Genomic DNA, 6,077 nt, shown 5'->3' with positions numbered 1-6,077 from the left:
ATGTGCATTTGAATTGTGTGTTTGTGTGTGTGTACAGACTGACTTGGAGCCCTTGCAGCCCTCGGGGCCAGCTCAGCACTTGGCTTCTTATCTCTCTCTCAGAACCTCGTCATGAATAAACATCGGCAGAATAAAAATTACCCAAAATGAAAATAACTGAGTGGAATTTGGAGGAGGCGGGTGCAAATCCACAGCAGGGGAGGAAGGGGTGATGAGAAAGTGAATGGATAAGAGGGAGAAGGAGAGAGAGAGGGAGGGGAGAGACTCAAAGTATTGAGGGAGGGAGCTGAAAGGCAGCTTGAGGCCTGGAGGAGGTGGAGTATAAAGAGTTCCCTCCATCCTGGAATGCCCTCAGTTCACCGGGCCAGAGAAATACCGAGATGTTTCACTTTCTTTTCATTCTCTCACTTCTTCTTCTGACTGTCTCACCTGCCTTCATCCCCGTCTCTCACTGTATGTTTTATAATGTCAATCGCGCCTCTGTGGGCTACTGTGGATTGTTTTGTATTCTCAGTCATATGCTGCTGTGCCTTTGTATGTGGGTGTGTGTGTGTGGGAGCTGGAGAATTTTTTTCTACTTTTGTTGCTCTGGTTTGTAATGAGCTGTTTCACTGAAGTACATCAAAAGATAATGTTTCTCTCTGACCCTTTTTACCTCATCTAATTCTCCTATTTCCCTCATCTTTCACGTTGTCCTTCCTCTCTCCTCTCCCCCTTCCTGCCTCACTTCTTTTTTTTTCATTTTTTTTTTACTTCTCTTTGTACTTCTCTCCATGGCGGCAGGATACTGCCACTAAACCAGACATGAATAATGAAAGGCACGCACGTTCAGTCTCGTCCTGAATCCATTTAAAAAAAAAAATACTGTTCTCTTAATCTGGCTGTGCTTTTGAATATGCACACAAATAAATGCACATCACATAAATCCGCAGGGGGATAATGAGGGTCATACAATGGAAATGTGTGAGTGTGAACGGATATGTCGGCCTCATTTATAAGGCGGCATCATTAGTTGCACACCTACTGTCCCGTCACTGCATTCACTCACTCACTCACTCACTCACTCACTCACTCACTCACTCACTCACTCACTCACTCACTCACTCACTCACTCATATTTGGCTCGTGGCAGTGGAGATGTATTCCGATTTTATTCTTCTGTCTTTCTCAATATCTGTCTCTCTCTTTCTCTCTCATACACACCATCACCATGACCCTCCACCCCCACCTCTCCCACCTCTTTGGTGCTCGATCAAGTTGGCATCAGATGTGACAACGTGTTAATTGGTTGCTGTTATGCAGGTCAGTGAGTGTCGTGGTGAAGCCAGTGATCCATTCATAGGCTCAACGGGGAGTCACAGTGGAGTGGCAGCTCTTTTATTTCTATTTAAGGACCTTTCTCTCCCCCTTCCAATCATTTAGTCATCTCTCTGTTTTTTGCTTCCTTTTTTTTTTTGTCCTTACTGCATACTTTCCTCTCGTACTTTGGCCATTCTTCTATTTTGTATCTATCCAGTCTCTTTTTCTTTCCCACCATCATTTCTTATGCACATCCCTCCTTGTGTCCATTACATTCTTACTTTGTTCCTGCTTTTTGGTCCATACATCCGTCCTTGCCTTTCTTTCCTTGTTTTTGCCTCCCTGTTTTTTCCTATTCCTATTCCTATTTCCTATTCCTATATCCCTCTTTGTGCCTTACATTTGTTTGTTTGTTCATTCTTTTATTAGTTCCTCTTGCTCCTTCCTTACCTGCTTCTTCTTCGGTGTCTTTTTTGCCTCCACATGTCTTTCCCTTGATTATACCCTTCCTTCATTCTCCCATGCATTCAATTCATCTCTTATTGCATCACACTTGTGATAATTTGTTCTGTGTATTATACCCATCTACCATTTTTTTTGTCCTAACCGCCTCCTTATCTTCTTCCTTATCTTCTTCCCTTTCTTCATTCTCTCTTTATTCACTGGTTTCGCTCCACTCCTCCCTCCTTGTATTGTTTTGTTTCTTCTTTGGTTCTGTCATCATTTTCTATTACTCACTGAACACTTTGATTCAGGTCTTTGACCTCTGATCATCAACCACTACTCCAAACACGATGCATAAATGCAGGATGACAAACAGGTTAGAAAATACATTTAGACACAGTCGGATACATTCAGTTACATTCAGATTCCGTCTTTGTCTCTGTTCCCCTGTTTGTAGCTGATATGGAATAGGAGGATCACAGGCATGAGTGCAGATGAGTGTAGTGCCGCAGCGGCAGCACTCTAATTTACTCATTAAATTGATGCTCCCAGACCGACTGATTTAGACTGGATTAACGATGGGACTGTCTTTTTTTTAATTTCATACTGGATTGCTTGATTTGGAGAAACACTTATGCAAGCTACTGTAGTATATGTGCATGTGTGTATTTGGAGATTTGGTGTACCACACCATTTCATTGTGACAAGGGAAGTTTGTTGTAATGTGCAATGATGCAGACTTGGTTAAATGTTTGCGTTTTTGTGTGTGTGTTTTTTTGTGTATAATGCATAATAATATCCCTCAGCATCTTAACTGTGGGGATGTGAGGACTGAAACTGGGTCAGATGGTTGTAAGAGAGCATGATCCTCTGCCAAGAGCTTCCATAGAAAACTCTGACACATCTGACAGGTTTTTTTCTGGCAGGAGAGATATTTATGAATTTGAGAAGATGTAGAGGAGGAGAGGCAAGCCATCGCAGAGGGACAGAGGTGTTTATGTCACATGTGAGGTCATAGATGCGTGACGGGACACGAGACACTCAAGGAGCTGGACGTATATGCACGTACACACACTCGTGCTTTATTTATTAAATCCACATCCACGTGAGAGGGCAGTGGAAGAGAATGGAGTATTGTATAGGCTTCCCAGCAAGTGTACGAAAAGGTCACACCCACACATGAAGACATGCATATACATACAAAGGTTCTCCTACACACTTGTACACACACACATAGTCCCAGACCTGATTAGTCTGGTCGGATAACTGTGTCAGTGTGTTACTACCCATTGCTGGGCCTGTAGGGTATTGAAGCCATGCACTGTACAGTCTTACTCATGCATGTAAGGCCACAGCCACATCAGCCCAGTCATGCTCAAATACACAGCACTGTTACCCCTTCTCTTTCGCTACATGTAGACAAATAGCGTGAGGGCAAAAGTAGACATGGGAGTGTGTATGTGTTTCTGTGTGTATCTGCAGAAGGATGTTTATCCTCATACCTAGAGTTGTAGCGAGTGTTTCGCTCTGTATGTTAATGGGGTAGGTAAGTGTTTATATGTTTCTGCGCGTGTCCATGAATGTGGGGTAAAGGGTGTGCGGGGGTGCATTGTTCCCATCTTCGTTCGTCATCTCCTCAATTCTCAAAGGAAAGACAGGGGAGACAGCCAAACAGACATATCAAGTATAATTGGAGAAGCAGAGTGAGCGGGACTGAAAGACTTGCATACATTCTCTGCTTAGCAGAGTTTTCTTGAAGCTGTCACATGAAAGCTTTCCATCTTTGCAAAGTCAACTTTCTGGGAATTTTTAGAAACAGTGTTATTTACAGATTGTCAGCTGTGTATTTTATCTTCCTCGTGCTACGGCTCAGTTTCATGAATTTTCAGCTATGCTAGCGATGTAGCTCTGGTGATGGAAATGTCAGTCAGTTGATTGGTCCACTGGTCCACTTTGGACCAGACTGAAATATCTCAACAACTATTATATGGATTGCTGTGTAAAGGATTAATCATACTTTTTCCACAAGCTCCACGAGACATTTGTAAGTTTGAGTGAAATGTCTTATTACTAGATGCATTGCCTTGATATTTGGAACACATATTCATGCCCCTGTCACAATGAATTGTAGTAACATTGTTGGTCTTCAGACTTGTCATCCAATGCCAACATCAGATTGAAAATTTAATTTGTTCAATGCTTTTTGTTTATGACCAAACACCTGCTAAGCTAATGGCATTCCCATCAGTCTCTGCTGTACTTTGTGTTTAGTGCTAATTTGCGAATATTAGCATGCTAACACACGCTAAACCAAGATGGTGAACATGATAAACATTATAACCTCCGTAATATCAGCATGTGAACATTGTCATCGTGTGCCTGTTACCATGCTTGTGTTAGCATTTAGCTCAAAGCACTGCTGCGTCTATAAGTACAGCTCACACAAGTGATAGCATTGCTGTAGATTCTTAGTGTTGTTTTCTAAAACTTGCCATGTGGCCTCTCAGTTCAGGTAAGAAAATAAAAATGGACCATGTCAAGACTATCTAGATAATCATTCTAGTTGAAAATCAAGCTCTTGTAAAACTGCAGTGGCCTTGTGACGACAACGCTATAAACATATCAGGCTCCTGGCTGGGCTGTAACAATGTAACTGATATGGTGGTTAGACATTTATCACCATCTATATTTTGATCACATAAAAAAAAAAAAAAAAAAAAAAAAAAAAAAATGATGAAATGTACATAAAAAAAAAAAAAAAGAAAGTATTTCATTTTCCTGGACCTCCAAGTAGAAACAAGCTTTGAAAATACTGCTACTGCATCAGTGAAACCAGACTCCTGGAAATGTCAGTCTTTGCCTCTAGCTGTGGCGGTAGACGCTGACTGGCACATTAAGGCTGGTTATCATTTGGGATCCAAAAGAACTCACTACAAGGTCTGTGTCTGGTGGGTCGAAAAATGACGGGATTTCTGACATGCTTTAATAAGCCCTTTTGAGACTAAATTTAATTTACTGTAGATCTCAAGCTGAAGATTTTAACAACCGTTACACCATGGGAATATGAACCCATCACTTTGGTTTCCTTTTTATAATTTGTGAAGCCCTTCAAGAGGGTTGTTAAACAGGGGTTCTTCAACCATTTCGGCAATGAACCCTGATAGAGAATGAACTCTTTAACGGCTGAGGTCCATTGTTAATATAGTCAGTCCCTATGTATGCTAACCAGAAAGCAATACTTTGGATGTGACAACCTTTTCATGCTAAGAGAAAATAGGGGATCAATATTTGATTTTTAAGAAAAACATCCCCCTACATCGATCAGACTGAAAGTAAAGCAATTCCTGTGACCCTTTTCAATCCTAATCCCTCATTCAAGAAACTGAGAAAATCAGGATATAAGCTCCAAAGCCCCAAATCCCCTTCCTCCATGTGTAAAGGTTCTCGAGGAGCCAAGTGAGATGGCAGTAGGTAGAACGATAGTGACAAAGTGAGTAAGATAAAAGTGGAGCTGTGGACAAAAGGCTTTTGTGCTGTTCTGCAGTGGTAAATCTGTCCTGAAAAGGATGTCAGCAGCTTCAACCGGACAGCCGCTCTCACCGTCTCTCACACACACACACACACACACACACACACACACACACACACACACACACACACACACACACTTGTTGTATTCTAGTTTCTGGGCCACCAAGGAAAGAGAGAGCAATGGCAGAGGGAGAGAGCAAGTTGCTGGCTTGCTGAGTGTGAGTCATGGACAGGCTGACTGTCCTCAGGCCTCAGTACACCATCTGCACCCCCACTGCCTCTACGGCCTCATCACACAGCTCAGTGCTCCACAGCACTGAACACACTCACACACCCATATGCATACACGCTGAAACAAACAATCTAACATGCATATAAGATAGAAAAATGACACGTATCTAAATGGAAAGATGGAAAGCTTCACTGCTTCTGGACTGTGCACTCTTTTTATAGACATGCACAAATCATCCACAGTAATGCACATGAATCACGCAATAATTTATATATGAATAAACAAAAATACATTTTTGTTTATCAGACAACAGCCATGTGCAGAAAATAAATTTTGTGTTGAAAAGCACACATTTCCCCAGTTCTTTCCACACGCACATATTGGTCTCAGCCGATGCTTGCTGCCTCCCCTGCTGGTCATTTGGGATTGACCAACATTCCAGCAGAATTCATTATGGAAACCTAACACTAGCCCACAGGAAAGAAGCAAATGTTGCACTGCAAATGTGCATGTGCTGTATCCGTCTGGGCGTGTGCATTCGTGCTTGTGTGAGTGTGTGTGAGTGTACAGT

This window comes from Seriola lalandi, unplaced genomic scaffold (assembly GCF_002814215.2).
Source record: "Seriola lalandi dorsalis isolate HSWRI2012SDOR001 ecotype SW California unplaced genomic scaffold, Sedor1 jcf7180002054911, whole genome shotgun sequence".
NCBI lineage: Eukaryota > Metazoa > Chordata > Actinopteri > Carangiformes > Carangidae > Seriola > Seriola lalandi.
The sequence above is the reverse complement of the archived record's forward strand: the minus strand, read 5'-3'. Positions refer to the sequence as shown.